The 18816-nt window shown below is 28.8% G+C and overlaps 18 non-coding genes across 18 annotated transcripts; all 18 read right to left on the minus strand.

Moving 5' to 3' along the window:
• Nucleotides 1-861: 861 nt before the first annotated feature.
• On the minus strand, nt 862-1002 carry LOC145761705 (U4 spliceosomal RNA). The gene has a single exon (XR_014287371.1). It is a non-coding gene; the product is annotated as a U4 spliceosomal RNA (small nuclear RNA).
• Nucleotides 1003-1867: 865 nt separating this feature from the next.
• LOC145761850 (U4 spliceosomal RNA) lies at nt 1868-2008 on the minus strand. Its single transcript, XR_014287507.1, has one exon. It is a non-coding gene; the product is annotated as a U4 spliceosomal RNA (small nuclear RNA).
• Nucleotides 2009-2872: 864 nt separating this feature from the next.
• LOC145761765 (U4 spliceosomal RNA) lies at nt 2873-3013 on the minus strand. The gene has a single exon (XR_014287428.1). It is a non-coding gene; the product is annotated as a U4 spliceosomal RNA (small nuclear RNA).
• Nucleotides 3014-3876: 863 nt separating this feature from the next.
• Nucleotides 3877-4017, minus strand: LOC145761851 (U4 spliceosomal RNA). Its single transcript, XR_014287508.1, has one exon. It is a non-coding gene; the product is annotated as a U4 spliceosomal RNA (small nuclear RNA).
• Nucleotides 4018-4880: 863 nt separating this feature from the next.
• LOC145761741 (U4 spliceosomal RNA) lies at nt 4881-5021 on the minus strand. The gene has a single exon (XR_014287406.1). It is a non-coding gene; the product is annotated as a U4 spliceosomal RNA (small nuclear RNA).
• An 864-nt stretch (nt 5022-5885) lies between these two features.
• Nucleotides 5886-6026, minus strand: LOC145761651 (U4 spliceosomal RNA). The gene has a single exon (XR_014287321.1). It is a non-coding gene; the product is annotated as a U4 spliceosomal RNA (small nuclear RNA).
• Nucleotides 6027-6890: 864 nt separating this feature from the next.
• LOC145761652 (U4 spliceosomal RNA) lies at nt 6891-7031 on the minus strand. Its single transcript, XR_014287322.1, has one exon. It is a non-coding gene; the product is annotated as a U4 spliceosomal RNA (small nuclear RNA).
• Nucleotides 7032-7892: 861 nt separating this feature from the next.
• Nucleotides 7893-8033, minus strand: LOC145761938 (U4 spliceosomal RNA). The gene has a single exon (XR_014287591.1). It is a non-coding gene; the product is annotated as a U4 spliceosomal RNA (small nuclear RNA).
• An 864-nt stretch (nt 8034-8897) lies between these two features.
• Nucleotides 8898-9038, minus strand: LOC145761828 (U4 spliceosomal RNA). Its single transcript, XR_014287487.1, has one exon. It is a non-coding gene; the product is annotated as a U4 spliceosomal RNA (small nuclear RNA).
• Nucleotides 9039-9903: 865 nt separating this feature from the next.
• LOC145761853 (U4 spliceosomal RNA) lies at nt 9904-10044 on the minus strand. The gene has a single exon (XR_014287510.1). It is a non-coding gene; the product is annotated as a U4 spliceosomal RNA (small nuclear RNA).
• An 863-nt stretch (nt 10045-10907) lies between these two features.
• LOC145761893 (U4 spliceosomal RNA) lies at nt 10908-11048 on the minus strand. The gene has a single exon (XR_014287548.1). It is a non-coding gene; the product is annotated as a U4 spliceosomal RNA (small nuclear RNA).
• Nucleotides 11049-11913: 865 nt separating this feature from the next.
• Nucleotides 11914-12054, minus strand: LOC145761706 (U4 spliceosomal RNA). Its single transcript, XR_014287372.1, has one exon. It is a non-coding gene; the product is annotated as a U4 spliceosomal RNA (small nuclear RNA).
• An 864-nt stretch (nt 12055-12918) lies between these two features.
• On the minus strand, nt 12919-13059 carry LOC145761778 (U4 spliceosomal RNA). Its single transcript, XR_014287440.1, has one exon. It is a non-coding gene; the product is annotated as a U4 spliceosomal RNA (small nuclear RNA).
• Nucleotides 13060-13922: 863 nt separating this feature from the next.
• Nucleotides 13923-14063, minus strand: LOC145761854 (U4 spliceosomal RNA). The gene has a single exon (XR_014287511.1). It is a non-coding gene; the product is annotated as a U4 spliceosomal RNA (small nuclear RNA).
• Nucleotides 14064-14926: 863 nt separating this feature from the next.
• On the minus strand, nt 14927-15067 carry LOC145761894 (U4 spliceosomal RNA). Its single transcript, XR_014287549.1, has one exon. It is a non-coding gene; the product is annotated as a U4 spliceosomal RNA (small nuclear RNA).
• An 865-nt stretch (nt 15068-15932) lies between these two features.
• LOC145761707 (U4 spliceosomal RNA) lies at nt 15933-16073 on the minus strand. Its single transcript, XR_014287373.1, has one exon. It is a non-coding gene; the product is annotated as a U4 spliceosomal RNA (small nuclear RNA).
• Nucleotides 16074-16937: 864 nt separating this feature from the next.
• LOC145761867 (U4 spliceosomal RNA) lies at nt 16938-17078 on the minus strand. Its single transcript, XR_014287523.1, has one exon. It is a non-coding gene; the product is annotated as a U4 spliceosomal RNA (small nuclear RNA).
• Nucleotides 17079-17940: 862 nt separating this feature from the next.
• On the minus strand, nt 17941-18081 carry LOC145761742 (U4 spliceosomal RNA). Its single transcript, XR_014287407.1, has one exon. It is a non-coding gene; the product is annotated as a U4 spliceosomal RNA (small nuclear RNA).
• Nucleotides 18082-18816: the final 735 nt, after the last annotated feature.

Consider the following 18816-nt stretch of genomic DNA (forward strand, 5'->3'; position numbering starts at 1 on the left):
AAAAAATGGCAAGATAACCTTTCCTATTCAAATAAAATGCTTCCATTTGTGGTGCGCAAAAATTTTTAATCAAGGAATACACATTAAAATTTTAATTAACAAAGTTGTTTGACCATTAAACATAATTATTAAGCATAGAAAACTAATTTCATTTTTGTTTAATAAAAGCACCAAAATAATAAATTGTATAACAACTATTTATCCGATACCTAACGTCGTCAAGTAAAATTTTATCTTGCTTTTTCTTATAAGTTTTTATCAAAATGCTGAAAATTTTTTTTTTAAATTTAACCACAACATAATCAAGATAAGCACAACTTTTTTGACATACATTTAAAAAAATTCACAGTTTTCCAGTATCAATAAATTTATTATTCAATTTGTTTCTACTTAATAATTTTGAAAGTTAATTTTCAGCGGTTTTGGTTATTTAAATAAAAAAAGATTATAAACCCAATAAAATTTTATCACATAAACTATGTAATTTTTAAAAATGGGAATAAATCAATTCAAAAATAACAAAGGTTTGTGTGGTAATCCAATCCGGAACCTTTCGTACCCGAGGTAAGTTTAATATACTTACCCTTATTATAGACCAACAAGTTTTTGTCGGTCGAGATTTTTTAGGTCCGTTGAATCGACACTTATAAATCTAAATCATAAAAGCCTTGGTTTTTTCTATGATATTTTTTTATTTAATTTATTAAAAAATGGTTTTATTTAAATGTGTTAGAGCTCGCTGCGATTACTCGACGAAAAACCAAAGCATGTGGTATTGGTGCGCTGCGAAACTTAAATCTAACAGTCAAAACCTGTCACATAAACCTCCTACATAACAGCTTTTGATTTAGAATAAAAGACTTCACTGGGAAATCTTCAGAAATTGCCTCGGCCAACGGTTTTTCACGTCGTCAGGGCGGGGTATTGGGAATAGTTTTCAACTAGCAATAATCGCACCTCGGATAAACCTCATCGGTTACGATATCGCCTCTGCGCAAAGCTATCAAAAAAATGGCAAGATAACCTTTCCTATTCAAATAAAATGCTTCCATTTGTGGTGCGCAAAAATTTTTAATCAAGGAATACACATTAAAATTTTAATTAACAAAGTTGTTTGACCATTAAACATAATTATTAAGCATAGAAAACTAATTTCATTTTTGTTTAATAAAAGCACCAAAATAATAAATTGTATAACAACTATTTATCCGATACCTAACGTCGTCAAGTAAAATTTTATCTTGCTTTTTCTTATAAGTTTTTATCAAAATGCTGAAAATTTTTTTTTTAAATTTAACCACAACATAATCAAGATAAGCACAACTTTTTTGACATACATTTAAAAAAATTCACAGTTTTCCAGTATCAATAAATTTATTTTTCAATTTGTTTTTACTTAATAATTTTGAAAGTTAATTTTCAGCGGTTTTGGTTATTTAAATAAAAAAAGATTATAAACCCAATAAAATTTTATCACATAAACTATGTAATTTTTAAAAATGGGAATAAATCAATTCAAAAATAACAAAGGTTTGTGTGGTAATCCAATCCGGAACCTTTCGTACCCGAGGTAAGTTTAATATACTTACCCTTATTATAGACCAACAAGTTTTTGTCGGTCGAGATTTTTTAAGTCCGTTGAATCGACACTTATAAATCTAAATCATAATAGCCTTGGTTTTTTCTATGATATTTTTTTATTTAATTTATTAAAAAATGGTTTTATTTAAACGTGTTAGAGCTCGCTGCGATTACTCGACGAAAAACCAAAGCATGTGGTATTGGTGCGCTTCGAAACTTAAATCTATCAGTCAAAACCTGTCACATAAACTTCCTACATAACAGCTTTTGATTTAGAATAAAAGACTTCACTGGGAAATCTTCAGAAATTGCCTCGGCCAACGGTTTTTCACGTCGCCAGGGCGGGGTATTGGGAATAGTTTTCAACTAGCAATAATCGCACCTGGGATAAACCTCATCGGTTACGATATCGCCTCTGCGCAAAGCTATCAAAAAATGGCAAGATAACCTTTCCTATTCAAATAAAATGCTTCCATTTGTGGTGCGCAAAAATTTTTAATCAAGAAATACACATTAAAATTTTAAATAACAAATTTGTTTGACCATTAAACATAATTATTAAGCATAGAAAACTAATTTCATTTTTGTTTAATAAAAGCACCAAAATAATAAATTGTATAACAACTATTTATCCGATACCTAACGTCGTCAAGTAAAATTTTATCTTGCTTTTTCTTATAAGTTTTTATCAAAATGCTGAAATTTTTTTTTTTAAATTTAACCACAACATAATCAAGATAAGCACAACTTTTTTGACATACATTTAAAAAAATTCACAGTTTTCCAGTATCAATAAATTTATTTTTCAATTTGTTTTTACTTAATAATTTTGAAAGTTAATTTTCAGCGGTTTTGGTTATTTAAATAAAAAAAGATTATAAACCCAATAAAATTTTATCACATAAACTATGTAATTTTTAAAAATGGGAATAAATCAATTCAAAAATAACAAAGGTTTGTGTGGTAATCCAATCCGGAACCTTTCGTACCCGAGGTAAGTTTAATATACTTACCCTTATTATAGACCAACAAGTTTTTGTCGGTCGAGATTTTTTAAGTCCGTTGAATCGACACTTATAAATCTAAATCATAATAGCCTTGGTTTTTTCTATGATATTTTTTTATTTAATTTATTAAAAAATGGTTTTATTTAAACGTGTTAGAGCTCGCTGCGATTACTCGACGAAAAACCAAATCATGTGGTATTGGTGCGCTTCGAAACTTAAATCTATCAGTCAAAACCTGTCACATAAACCTCTTACATAACAGCTTTTGATTTAGAATAAAAGACTTCACTGGGAAATCTTCAGAAATTGCCCCGGCCAACGGTTTTTCACGTCGTCAGGGCGGGGTATTGGGAATAGTTTTCAACTAGCAATAATCGCACCTCGGATAAACCTCATCGGTTACGATATCGCCTGTGCGCAAAGCTATCAAAAAATGGCAAGATAACCTTTCCTATTCAAATAAAATGCTTCCATTTGTGGTGCGCAAAAATTTTTAATCAAGGAATACACATTAAAATTTTAATTAACAAATTTGTTTGACCATTAAACATAATTATTAAGCATAGAAAACTAATTTCATTTTTGTTTAATAAAAGCACCAAAATAATAAATTGTATAACAACTATTTATCCGATACCTAACGTCGTCAAGTAAAATTTTATCTTGCTTTTTCTTATAAGTTTTTATCAAAATGCTGAAAATTTTATTTTAAATTTAACCACAACATAATCAAGATAAGCACAACTTTTTTGACATACATTTAAAAAAATTCACAGTTTTCCAGTATCAATAAATTTATTATTCAATTTGTTTTTACTTAATAATTTTGAAAGTTAATTTTCAGCGGTTTTGGTTATTTAAATAAAAAAAGATTATAAACCCAATAAAATTTTATCACATAAACTATGTAATTTTTAAAAATGGGGATAAATCAATTCAAAAATAACAAAGGTTTGTGTGGTAATCCAATCCGGAACCTTTCGTACCCGAGGTAAGTTTAATATACTTACCCTTATTATAGACCAACAAGTTTTTGTCGGTCGAGATTTTTTAGGTCCGTTGAATCGACACTTATAAATCTAAATCATAAAAGCCTTGGTTTTTTCTATGATATTTTTTTATTTAATTTATTAAAAAATGGTTTTATTTAAACGTGTTAGAGCTCGCTGCGATTACTCGACGAAAAACCAAAGCATGTGGTATTGGTGCGCTTCGAAACTTAAATCTATCAGTCAAAACCTGTCACATAAACTTCCTACATAACAGCTTTTGATTTAGAATAAAAGACTTCACTGGGAAATCTTCAGAAATTGCCTCGGCCAACGGTTTTTCACGTCGCCAGGGCGGGGTATTGGGAATAGTTTTCAACTAGCAATAATCGCACCTGGGATAAACCTCATCGGTTACGATATCGCCTCTGCGCAAAGCTATCAAAAAATGGCAAGATAACCTTTCCTATTCAAATAAAATGCTTCCATTTGTGGTGCGCAAAAATTTTTAATCAAGAAATACACATTAAAATTTTAAATAACAAATTTGTTTGACCATTAAACATAATTATTAAGCATAGAAAACTAATTTCATTTTTGTTTAATAAAAGCACCAAAATAATAAATTGTATAACAACTATTTATCCGATACCTAACGTCGTCAAGTAAAATTTTATCTTGCTTTTTCTTATAAGTTTTTATCAAAATGCTGAAAATTTTATTTTAAATTTAACCACAACATAATCAAGATAAGCACAACTTTTTTGACATACATTTAAAAAAATTCACAGTTTTCCAGTATCAATAAATTTATTATTCAATTTGTTTTTACTTAATAATTTTGAAAGTTAATTTTCAGCGGTTTTGGTTATTTAAATAAAAAAAGATTATAAACCCAATAAAATTTTATCACATAAACTATGTAATTTTTAAAAATGGGAATAAATCAATTCAAAAATAACAAAGGTTTGTGTGGTAATCCAATCCGGAACCTTTCGTACCCGAGGTAAGTTTAATATACTTACCCTTATTATAGACCAACAAGTTTTTGTCGGTCGAGATTTTTTAGGTCCGTTGAATCGACACTTATAAATCTAAATCATAAAAGCCTTGGTTTTTTCTATGATATTTTTTTATTTAATTTATTAAAAAATGGTTTTATTTAAACGTGTTAGAGCTCGCTGCGATTACTCGACGAAAAACCAAAGCATGTGGTATTGGTGCGATTCGAAACTTAAATCTATCAGTCAAAACCTGTCACATAAACCTCCTACATAACAGCTTTTGATTTAGAATAAAAGACTTCACTGGGAAATCTTCAGAAATTGCCTCGGCCAACGGTTTTTCACGTCGTCAGGGCGGGGTATTGGGAATAGTTTTCAACTAGCAATAATCGCACCTCGGATAAACCTCATCGGTTACGATATCGCCTGTGCGCAAAGCTATCAAAAAATGGCAAGATAACCTTTCCTATTCAAATAAAATGCTTCCATTTGTGGTGCGCAAAAATTTTTAATCAAGGAATACACATTAAAATTTTAATTAACAAATTTGTTTGACCATTAAACATAATTATTAAGCATAGAAAACTAATTTCATTTTTGTTTAATAAAAGCACCAAAATAATAAATTGTATAACAACTATTTATCCGATACCTAACGTCGTCAAGTAAAATTTTATCTTGCTTTTTCTTATAAGTTTTTATCAAAATGCTGAAAATTTTTTTTTTAAATTTAACCACAACATAATCAAGATAAGCACAACTTTTTTGACATACATTTAAAAAAATTCACAGTTTTCCAGTATCAATAAATTTATTATTCAATTTGTTTTTACTTAATAATTTTGAAAGTTAATTTTCAGCGGTTTTGGTTATTTAAATAAAAAAAGATTATAAACCCAATAAAATTTTATCACATAAACTATGTAATTTTTAAAAATGGGGATAAATCAATTCAAAAATAACAAAGGTTTGTGTGGTAATCCAATCCGGAACCTTTCGTACCCGAGGTAAGTTTAATATACTTACCCTTATTATAGACCAACAAATTTTTGTCGGTCGAGATTTTTTAGGTCCGTTGAATCGACACTTATAAATCTAAATCATAAAAGCCTTGGTTTTTTCTATGATATTTTTTTATTTAATTTGTTAAAAAATGGTTTTATTTAAACGTGTTAGAGCTCGCTGCGATTACTCGACGAAAAACCAAAGCATGTGGTATTGGTGCGATTCGAAACTTAAATCTATCAGTCAAAACCTGTCACATAAACCTCCTACATAACGGCTTTTGATTTAGAATAAAAGACTTCACTGGGAAATCTTCAGAAATTGCCTCGGCCAACGGTTTTTCACGTCGTCAGGGCGGGGTATTGGGAATAGTTTTCAACTAGCAATAATCGCACCTCGGATAAACCTCATAGGTTACGATATCGCCTCTGCGCAAAGCTATCAAAAAATGGCAAGATAACCTTTCCTATTCAAATAAAATGCTTCCTTTTGTGGTGCGCAAAAATTTTTAATCAAGGAATACACATTAAAATTTTAATTAACAAATTTGTTTGACCATTAAACATAATTATTAAGCATAGAAAACTAATTTCATTTTTGTTTAATAAAAGCACCAAAATAATAAATTGTATAACAACTATTTATCCGATACCTAACGTCGTCAAGTAAAATTTTATCTTGCTTTTTTTTATAAGTTTTTATCAAAATGCTGAAAATTTTTTTTTTAAATTTAACCACAACATAATCAAGATAAGCACAACTTTTTTGACATACATGTAAAAAAATTCACAGTTTTCCAGTATCAATAAATTTATTATTCAATTTGTTTTTACTTAATAATTTTGAAAGTTAATTTTCAGCGGTTTTGGTTATTTAAATAAAAAAAGATTATAAACCCAATAAAATTTTATCACATAAACTATGTAATTTTTAAAAATGGGAATAAATCAATTCAAAAATAACAAAGGTTTGTGTGGTAATCCAATCCGGAACCTTTCGTACCCGAGGTAAGTTTAATATACTTACCCTTATTATAGACCAACAAGTTTTTGTCGGTCGAGATTTTTTAGGTCCGTTGAATCGACACTTATAAATCTAAATCATAAAAGCCTTGGTTTTTTCTATGATATTTTTTTATTTAATTTATTAAAAAATGGTTTTATTTAAACGTGTTAGAGCTCGCTGCGATTACTCGACGAAAAACCAAAGCATGTGGTATTGGTGCGATTCGAAACTTAAATCTATCAGTCAAAACCTGTCACATAAACCTCCTACATAACGGCTTTTGATTTAGAATAAAAGACTTCACTGGGAAATCTTCAGAAATTGCCTCGGCCAACGGTTTTTCACGTCGTCAGGGCGGGGTATTGGGAATAGTTTTCAACTAGCAATAATCGCACCTCGGATAAACCTCATAGGTTACGATATCGCCTCTGCGCAAAGCTATCAAAAAATGGCAAGATAACCTTTCCTATTCAAATAAAATGCTTCCATTTGTGGTGCGCAAAAATTTTTAATCAAGGAATACACATTAAAATTTTAATTAACAAATTTGTTTGACCATTAAACATAATTATTAAGCATAGAAAACTAATTTCATTTTTGTTTAATAAAAGCACCAAAATAATAAATTGTATAACAACTATTTATCCGATACCTAACGTCGTCAAGTAAAATTTTATCTTGCTTTTTTTTATAAGTTTTTATCAAAATGCTGAAAATTTTTTTTTTAAATTTAACCACAACATAATCAAGATAAGCACAACTTTTTTGACATACATGTAAAAAAATTCACAGTTTTCCAGTATCAATAAATTTATTATTCAATTTGTTTTTACTTAATAATTTTGAAAGTTAATTTTCAGCAGTTTTGGTTATTTAAATAAAAAAAGATTATAAACCCAATAAAATTTTATCACATAAACTATGTAATTTTTAAAAATGGGAATAAATCAATTTAAAAATAACAAAGGTTTGTGTGGTAATCCAATCCGGAACCTTTCGTACCCGAGGTAAGTTTAATATAATTACCCTTATTATAGACCAACAAGTTTTTGTCGGTCGAGATTTTTTAGGTCCGTTAAATCGACACTTATAAATCTAAATCATAAAAGCCTTGGTTTTTTCTATATTTTTTTATTTAATTTATTAAAAAATGGTTTTATTTAAACGTGTTAGAGCTCGCTGCGATTACTCGACGAAAAACCAAAGCATGTGGTATTGGTGCGCTTCGAAACTTAAATCTAACAGTCAAAACCTGTCACATAAACCTCCTACATAACAGCTTTTGATTTAGAATAAAAGACTTCACTGGGAAATCTTCACAAATTGGTTCGGCCAACGGTTTTTCACGTCGTCAGGGCGGGGTATTGGGAATAGTTTTCAACTAGCAATAATCGCACCTCGGATAAACCTCATCGGTTACGATATCGTCTCTGCGCAAAGCTATCAAAAAATGGCAAGATAACCTTTCCTATTCAAATAAAATGCTTCCATTTGTGGTGCGCAAAAATTTTTAATCAAGGAATACACATTAAAATTTTAATTAACAAAGTTGTTTGACCATTAAACATAATTATTAAGCATAGAAAACTAATTTCATTTTTGTTTAATAAAAGCACCAAAATAATAAATTGTATAACAACTATTTATCCGATACCTAACGTCGTCAAGTAAAATTTTATCTTGCTTTTTTTTATAAGTTTTTATCAAAATGCTGAAAATTTTTTTTTTAAATTTAACCACAACATAATCAAGATAAGCACAACTTTTTTGACATACATGTAAAAAAATTCACAGTTTTCCAGTATCAATAAATTTATTATTCAATTTGTTTTTACTTAATAATTTTGAAAGTTAATTTTCAGCAGTTTTGGTTATTTAAATAAAAAAAGATTATAAACCCAATAAAATTTTATCACATAAACTATGTAATTTTTAAAAATGGGAATAAATCAATTTAAAAATAACAAAGGTTTGTGTGATAATCCAATCCGGAACCTTTCGTACCCGAGGTAAGTTTAATATACTTACCCTTATTATAGACCAACAAGTTTTTGTCGGTCGAGATTTTTTAGGTCCGTTGAATCGACACTTATAAATCTAAATCATAAAAGCCTTGGTTTTTTCTATGATATTTTTTTATTTAATTTATTAAAAAATGGTTTTATTTAAACGTGTTAGAGCTCGCTGCGATTACTCGACGAAAAACCAAAGCATGTGGTATTGGTGCGCTTCGAAACTTAAATCTAACAGTCAAAACCTGTCACATAAACCTCCTACATAACAGCTTTTGATTTAGAATAAAAGACTTCACTGGGAAATCTTCAGAAATTGGCTCGGCCAACGGTTTTTCACGTCGTCAGGGCGGGGTATTGGGAATAGTTTTCAACTAGCAATAATCGCACCTCGGATAAACCTCATCGGTTACGATATCGCCTCTGCGCAAAGCTATCAAAAAAATGGCAAGATAACCTTTCCTATTCAAATAAAATGCTTCCATTTGTGGTGCGCAAAAATTTTTAATCAAGGAATACACATTAAAATTTTAATTAACAAAGTTGTTTGACCATTAAACATAATTATTAAGCATAGAAAACTAATTTCATTTTTGTTTAATAAAAGCACCAAAATAATAAATTGTATAACAACTATTTATCCGATACCTAACGTCGTCAAGTAAAATTTTATCTTGCTTTTTCTTATAAGTTTTTATCAAAATGCTGAAATTTTTTTTTTTAAATTTAACCACAACATAATCAAGATAAGCACAACTTTTTTGACATACATTTAAAAAAATTCACAGTTTTCCAGTATCAATAAATTTATTTTTCAATTTGTTTTTACTTAATAATTTTGAAAGTTAATTTTCAGCGGTTTTGGTTATTTAAATAAAAAAAGATTATAAACCCAATAAAATTTTATCACATAAACTATGTAATTTTTAAAAATGGGAATAAATCAATTCAAAAATAACAAAGGTTTGTGTGGTAATCCAATCCGGAACCTTTCGTACCCGAGGTAAGTTTAATATACTTACCCTTATTATAGACCAACAAGTTTTTGTCGGTCGAGATTTTTTAAGTCCGTTGAATCGACACTTATAAATCTAAATCATAATAGCCTTGGTTTTTTCTATGATATTTTTTTATTTAATTTATTAAAAAATGGTTTTATTTAAACGTGTTAGAGCTCGCTGCGATTACTCGACGAAAAACCAAAGCATGTGGTATTGGTGCGCTTCGAAACTTAAATCTATCAGTCAAAACCTGTCACATAAACTTCCTACATAACAGCTTTTGATTTAGAATAAAAGACTTCACTGGGAAATCTTCAGAAATTGCCTCGGCCAACGGTTTTTCACGTCGCCAGGGCGGGGTATTGGGAATAGTTTTCAACTAGCAATAATCGCACCTGGGATAAACCTCATCGGTTACGATATCGCCTCTGCGCAAAGCTGTCAAAAAATGGCAAGATAACCTTTCCTATTCAAATAAAATGCTTCCATTTGTGGTGCGCAAAAATTTTTAATCAAGAAATACACATTAAAATTTTAAATAACAAATTTGTTTGACCATTAAACATAATTATTAAGCATAGAAAACTAATTTCATTTTTGTTTAATAAAAGCACCAAAATAATAAATTGTATAACAACTATTTATCCGATACCTAACGTCGTCAAGTAAAATTTTATCTTGCTTTTTCTTATAAGTTTTTATCAAAATGCTGAAAATTTTATTTTAAATTTAACCACAACATAATCAAGATAAGCACAACTTTTTTGACATACATTTAAAAAAATTCACAGTTTTCCAGTATCAATAAATTTATTATTCAATTTGTTTTTACTTAATAATTTTGAAAGTTAATTTTCAGCGGTTTTGGTTATTTAAATAAAAAAAGATTATAAACCCAATAAAATTTTATCACATAAACTATGTAATTTTTAAAAATGGGAATAAATCAATTCAAAAATAACAAAAGTTTGTGTGGTAATCCAATCCGGAACCTTTCGTACCCGAGGTAAGTTTAATATACTTACCCTTATTATAGACCAACAAGTTTTTGTCGGTCGAGATTTTTTAGGTCCGTTGAATCGACACTTATAAATCTAAATCATAAAAGCCTTAGTTTTTTCTATGATATTTTTTTATTTAATTTATTAAAAAATGGTTTTATTTAAACGTGTTAGAGCTCGCTGCGATTACTCGACGAAAAACCAAAGCATGTGGTATTGGTGCGCTTCGAAACTTAAATCTAACAGTCAAAACCTGTCACATAAACCTCCTACATAACAGCTTTTGAGTTAGAATAAAAGACTTCACTGGGAAATCTTCACAAATTGGCTCGGCCAACGGTTTTTCACGTCGTCAGGGCGGGGTATTGGGAATAGTTTTCAACTAGCAATAATCGCACCTCGGATAAACCTCATCGGTTACGATATCGTCTCTGCGCAAAGCTATCAAAAAAATGGCAAGATAACCTTTCCTATTCAAATAAAATGCTTCCATTTGTGGTGCGCAAAAATTTTTAATCAAGGAATACACATTAAAATTTTAATTAACAAAGTTGTTTGACCATTAAACATAATTATTAAGCATAGAAAACTAATTTCATTTTGTTTAATAAAAGCACCAAAATAATAAATTGTATAACAACTATTTATCCGATACCTAACGTCGTCAAGTAAAATTTTATCTTGCTTTTTCTTATAAGTTTTTATCAAAATGCTGAAAAATTTTTTTTTTAAATTTAACCACAACATAATCAAGATAAGCACAACTTTTTTGACATACATTTAAAAAAATTCACAGTTTTCCAGTATCAATAAATTTATTATTCAATTTGTTTCTACTTAATAATTTTGAAAGTTAATTTTCAGCGGTTTTGGTTATTTAAATAAAAAAAGATTATAAACCCAATAAAATTTTATTACATAAACTATGTAATTTTTAAAAATGGGAATAAATCAATTCAAAAATAACAAAGGTTTGTGTGGTAATCCAATCCGGAACCTTTCGTACCCGAGGTAAGTTTAATATACTTACCCTTATTATAGACCAACAAGTTTTTGTCGGTCGAGATTTTTTAGGTCCGTTGAATCGACACTTATAAATCTAAATCATAAAAGCCTTGGTTTTTTCTATGATATTTTTTTATTTAATTTATTAAAAAATGGTTTTATTTAAACGTGTTAGAGCTCGCTGCGATTACTCGACGAAAAACCAAAGCATGTGGTATTGGTGCGCTGCGAAACTTAAATCTAACAGTCAAAACCTGTCACATAAACCTCCTACATAACAGCTTTTGATTTAGAATAAAAGACTTCACTGGGAAATCTTCAGAAATTGCCTCGGCCAACGGTTTTTCACGTCGTCAGGGCGGGGTATTGGGAATAGTTTTCAACTAGCAATAATCGCACCTCGGATAAACCTCATCGGTTACGATATCGCCTCTGCGCAAAGCTATCAAAAAAATGGCAAGATAACCTTTCCTATTCAAATAAAATGCTTCCATTTGTGGTGCGCAAAAATGTTTAATCAAGGAATACACATTAAAATTTTAATTAACAAAGTTGTTTGACCATTAAACATAATTATTAAGCATAGAAAACTAATTTCATTTTTGTTTAATAAAAGCACCAAAATAATAAATTGTATAACAACTATTTATCCGATACCTAACGTCGTCAAGTAAAATTTTATCTTGCTTTTTCTTATAAGTTTTTATCAAAATGCTGAAAATTTTTTTTTTAAATTTAACCACAACATAATCAAGATAAGCACAATTTTTTTGACATACATTTAAAAAAATTCACAGTTTTCCAGTATCAATAAATTTATTATTCAATTTTTTTTACTTAATAATTTTGAAAGTTAATTTTCAGCGGTTTTGGTTATTTAAATAAAAAAAGATTATAAACCCAATAAAATTTTATCACATAAACTATGTAATTTTTAAAAATGGGAATAAATCAATTCAAAAACAACAAAGGTTTGTGTGGTAATCTAATCCGGAACCTTTCGTACCCGAGGTAAGTTTAATATACTTACCCTTATTATAGACCAACAAGTTTTTGTCGGTCGAGATTTTTTAAGTCCGTTGAATCGACACTTATAAATCTAAATCATAATAGCCTTGGTTTTTTCTATGATATTTTTTTATTTAATTTATTAAAAAATGGTTTTATTTAAACGTGTTAGAGCTCGCTGCGATTACTCGACGAAAAACCAAAGCATGTGGTATTGGTGCGCTTCGAAACTTAAATCTATCAGTCAAAACCTGTCACATAAACCTCTTACATAACAGCTTTTGATTTAGAATAAAAGACTTCACTGGGAAATCTTCAGAAATTGCCTCGGCCAACGGTTTTTCACGTCGTCCGTGCGGGGTATTGGGAATAGTTTTCAACTAGCAATAATCGCACCTCGGATAAACCTCATCGGTTACGATATCGCCTGTGCGCAAAGCTATCAAAAAATGGCAAGATAACCTTTCCTATTCAAATAAAATGCTTCCATTTGTGGTGCGCAAAAATTTTTAATCAAGGAATACACATTAAAATTTTAATTAACAAATTTGTTTGACCATTAAACATAATTATTAAGCATAGAAAACTAATTTCATTTTTGTTTAATAAAAGCACCAAAATCATAAATGTATAACAACTATTTATCCAATACCTAACGTCGTCAAGTAAAATTTTATCTTGCTTTTTTTTATATGTTTTTATCAAAATGCTGAAAATTTTTTTTTTAAATTTAACCACAACATAATCAAGATAAGCACAACTTTTTTGACATACATTTAAAAAAATTCACAGTTTTCCAGTATCAATAAATTTATTATTCAATTTGTTTTTACTTAATAATTTTGAAAGTTAATTTTCAGCGGTTTTGGTTATTTAAATAAAAAAAGATTATAAACCCAATAAAATTTTATCACATAAACTATGTAATTTTTAAAAATGGGAATAAATCAATTCAAAAATAACAAAGGTTTGTGTGGTAATCCAATCCGGAACCTTTCGTACCCGAGGTAAGTTTAATATACTTACCCTTATTATAGACCAACAAGTTTTTGTCGGTCGAGATTTTTTAAGTCCGTTGAATCGACACTTATAAATCTAAATCATAATAGCCTTGGTTTTTTCTATGATATTTTTTTATTTAATTTATTAAAAAATGGTTTTATTTAAACGTGTTAGAGCTCGCTGCGATTACTCGACGAAAAACCAAAGCATGTGGTATTGGTGCGCTTCGAAACTTAAATCTATCAGTCAAAACCTGTCACATAAACTTCCTACATAACAGCTTTTGATTTAGAATAAAAGACTTCACTGGGAAATCTTCAGAAATTGCCTCGGCCAACGGTTTTTCACGTCGCCAGGGCGGGGTATTGGGAATAGTTTTCAACTAGCAATAATCGCACCTGGGATAAACCTCATCGGTTACGATATCGCCTCTGCGCAAAGCTGTCAAAAAATGGCAAGATAACCTTTCCTATTCAAATAAAATGCTTCCATTTGTGGTGCGCAAAAATTTTTAATCAAGAAATACACATTAAAATTTTAAATAACAAATTTGTTTGACCATTAAACATAATTATTAAGCATAGAAAACTAATTTCATTTTTGTTTAATAAAAGCACCAAAATAATAAATTGTATAACAACTATTTATCCGATACCTAACGTCGTCAAGTAAAATTTTATCTTGCTTTTTCTTATAAGTTTTTATCAAAATGCTGAAAATTTTATTTTAAATTTAACCACAACATAATCAAGATAAGCACAACTTTTTTGACATACATTTAAAAAAATTCACAGTTTTCCAGTATCAATAAATTTATTATTCAATTTGTTTTTACTTAATAATTTTGAAAGTTAATTTTCAGCGGTTTTGGTTATTTAAATAAAAAAAGATTATAAACCCAATAAAATTTTATCACATAAACTATGTAATTTTTAAAAATGGGAATAAATCAATTCAAAAATAACAAAAGTTTGTGTGGTAATCCAATCCGGAACCTTTCGTACCCGAGGTAAGTTTAATATACTTACCCTTATTATAGACCAACAAGTTTTTGTCGGTCGAGATTTTTTAGGTCCGTTGAATCGACACTTATAAATCTAAATCATAAAAGCCTTAGTTTTTTCTATGATATTTTTTTATTTAATTTATTAAAAAATGGTTTTATTTAAACGTGTTAGAGCTCGCTGCGATTACTCGACGAAAAACCAAAGCATGTGGTATTGGTGCGCTTCGAAACTTAAATCTAACAGTCAAAACCTGTCACATAAACCTCCTACATAACAGCTTTTGAGTTAGAATAAAAGACTTCACTGGGAAATCTTCACAAATTGGCTCGGCCAACGGTTTTTCACGTCGTCAGGGCGGGGTATTGGGAATAGTTTTCAACTAGCAATAATCGCACCTCGGATAAACCTCATCGGTTACGATATCGTCTCTGCGCAAAGCTATCAAAAAAATGGCAAGATAACCTTTCCTATTCAAATAAAATGCTTCCATTTGTGGTGCGCAAAAATTTTTAATCAAGGAATACACATTAAAATTTTAATTAACAAAGTTGTTTGACCATTAAACATAATTATTAAGCATAGAAAACTAATTTCATTTTGTTTAATAAAAGCACCAAAATAATAAATTGTATAACAACTATTTATCCGATACCTAACGTCGTCAAGTAAAATTTTATCTTGCTTTTTCTTATAAGTTTTTATCAAAATGCTGAAAAATTTTTTTTTTAAATTTAACCACAACATAATCAAGATAAGCACAACTTTTTTGACATACATTTAAAAAAATTCACAGTTTTCCAGTATCAATAAATTTATTATTCAATTTGTTTCTACTTAATAATTTTGAAAGTTAATTTTCAGCGGTTTTGGTTATTTAAATAAAAAAAGATTATAAACCCAATAAAATTTTATTACATAAACTATGTAATTTTTAAAAATGGGAATAAATCAATTCAAAAATAACAAAGGTTTGTGTGGTAATCCAATCCGGAACCTTTCGTACCCGAGGTAAGTTTAATATACTTACCCTTATTATAGACCAACAAGTTTTTGTCGGTCGAGATTTTTTAGGTCCGTTGAATCGACACTTATAAATCTAAATCATAAAAGCCTTGGTTTTTTCTATGATATTTTTTTATTTAATTTATTAAAAAATGGTTTTATTTAAACGTGTTAGAGCTCGCTGCGATTACTCGACGAAAAACCAAAGCATGTGGTATTGGTGCGCTGCGAAACTTAAATCTAACAGTCAAAACCTGTCACATAAACCTCCTACATAACAGCTTTTGATTTAGAATAAAAGACTTCACTGGGAAATCTTCAGAAATTGCCTCGGCCAACGGTTTTTCACGTCGTCAGGGCGGGGTATTGGGAATAGTTTTCAACTAGCAATAATCGCACCTCGGATAAACCTCATCGGTTACGATATCGCCTCTGCGCAAAGCTATCAAAAAAATGGCAAGATAACCTTTCCTATTCAAATAAAATGCTTCCATTTGTGGTGCGCAAAAATTTTTAATCAAGGAATACACATTAAAATTTTAATTAACAAAGTTGTTTGACCATTAAACATAATTATTAAGCATAGAAAACTAATTTCATTTTTGTTTAATAAAAGCACCAAAATAATAAATTGTATAACAACTATTTATCCGATACCTAACGTCGTCAAGTAAAATTTTATCTTGCTTTTTCTTATAAGTTTTTATCAAAATGCTGAAAATTTTTTTTTTAAATTTAACCACAACATAATCAAGATAAGCACAATTTTTTTGACATACATTTAAAAAAATTCACAGTTTTCCAGTATCAATAAATTTATTATTCAATTTTTTTTACTTAATAATTTTGAAAGTTAATTTTCAGCGGTTTTGGTTATTTAAATAAAAAAAGATTATAAACCCAATAAAATTTTATCACATAAACTATGTAATTTTTAAAAATGGGAATAAATCAATTCAAAAACAACAAAGGTTTGTGTGGTAATCTAATCCGGAACCTTTCGTACCCGAGGTAAGTTTAATATACTTACCCTTATTATAGACCAACAAGTTTTTGTCGGTCGAGATTTTTTAAGTCCGTTGAATCGACACTTATAAATCTAAATCATAATAGCCTTGGTTTTTTCTATGATATTTTTTTATTTAATTTATTAAAAAATGGTTTTATTTAAACGTGTTAGAGCTCGCTGCGATTACTCGACGAAAAACCAAAGCATGTGGTATTGGTGCGCTTCGAAACTTAAATCTATCAGTCAAAACCTGTCACATAAACCTCTTACATAACAGCTTTTGATTTAGAATAAAAGACTTCACTGGGAAATCTTCAGAAATTGCCTCGGCCAACGGTTTTTCACGTCGTCCGTGCGGGGTATTGGGAATAGTTTTCAACTAGCAATAATCGCACCTCGGATAAACCTCATCGGTTACCATATCGCCTGTGCGCAAAGCTATCAAAAAATGGCAAGATAACCTTTCCTATTCAAATAAAATGCTTCCATTTGTGGTGCGCAAAAATTTTTAATCAAGGAATACACATTAAAATTTTAATTAACAAATTTGTTTGACCATTAAACATAATTATTAAGCATAGAAAACTAATTTCATTTTTGTTTAATAAAAGCACCAAAATCATAAATGTATAACAACTATTTATCCAATACCTAACGTCGTCAAGTAAAATTTTATCTTGCTTTTTTTTATATGTTTTTATCAAAATGCTGAAAATTTTTTTTTTAAATTTAACCACAACATAATCAAGATAAGCACAACTTTTTTGACATACATTTAAAAAAATTCACAGTTTTCCAGTATCAATAAATTTATTATTCAATTTGTTTTTACTTAATAATTTTGAAAGTTAATTTTCAGCGGTTTTGGTTATTTAAATAAAAAAAGATTATAAACCCAATAAAATTTTATCACATAAACTATGTAATTTTTAAAAATGGGAATAAATCAATTCAAAAATAACAAAGGTTTGTGTGGTAATCCAATCCGGAACCTTTCGTACCCGAGGTAAGTTTAATATACTTACCCTTATTATAGACCAACAAGTTTTTGTCGGTCGAGATTTTTAGGTCCGTTGAATCGACACTTATAAATCTAAATCATAAAAGCCTTGGTTTTTTCTATGATATTTTTTTATTTAATTTATTAAAAAATGGTTTTATTTAAACGTGTTAGAGCTCGCTGCGATTACTCGACGAAAAACCAAAGCATGTGGTATTGGTGCGATTCGAAACTTAAATCTATCAGTCAAAACCTGTCACATAAACCTCCTACATAACAGCTTTTAATTTAGAATAAAAGACTTCACTGGGAAATCTTCAGAAATTGCCTCGGCCAACGGTTTTTCACGTCGTCAGGGCGGGGTATTGGGAATAGTTTTCAACTAGCAATAATCGCACCTCGGATAAACCTCATCGGTTACGATATCGCCTGTGCGCAAAGCTATCAAAAAATGGCAAGATAACCTTTCCTATTCAAATAAAATGCTTCCATTTGTGGTGCGCAAAAATTTTTAATCAAGGAATACACATTAAAATTTTAATTAACAAATTTGTTTGACCATTAAACATAATTATTAAGCATAGAAAACTAATTTCATTTTTGTTTAATAAAAGCACCAAAATAATAAATTGTATAACAACTATTTATCCGATACCTAACGTCGTCAAGTAAAATTTTATCTTGCTTTTTCTTATAAGTTTTTATCAAAATGCTGAAAATTTTTTTTTTAAATTTAACCACAACATAATCAAGATAAGCACAACTTTTTTGACATACATTTAAAAAAATTCACAGTTTTCCAGTATCAATAAATTTATTATTCAATTTGTTTTTACTTAATAATTTTGAAAGTTAATTTTCAGCGGTTTTGGTTATTTAAATAAAAAAAGATTATAAACCCAATAAAATTTTATCACATAAACTATGTAATTTTTAAAAATGGGGATAAATCAATTCAAAAATAACAAAGGTTTGTGTGGTAATTCAATCCGGAACCTTTCGTACCCGAGGTAAGTTTAATATACTTACCCTTATTATAGACCAACAAGTTTTTGTCGGTCGAGATTTTTTAGGTCCGTTGAATCGACACTTATAAATCTAAATCATAAAAGCCTTGGTTTTTTCTATGATATTTTTTTATTTAATTTGTTAAAAAATGGTTTTATTTAAACGTGTTA

This window comes from Corella eumyota, chromosome 7 (assembly GCF_963082875.1).
Source record: "Corella eumyota chromosome 7, kaCorEumy4.1, whole genome shotgun sequence".
Taxonomy (NCBI): Eukaryota; Metazoa; Chordata; class Ascidiacea; order Phlebobranchia; family Corellidae; genus Corella; species Corella eumyota.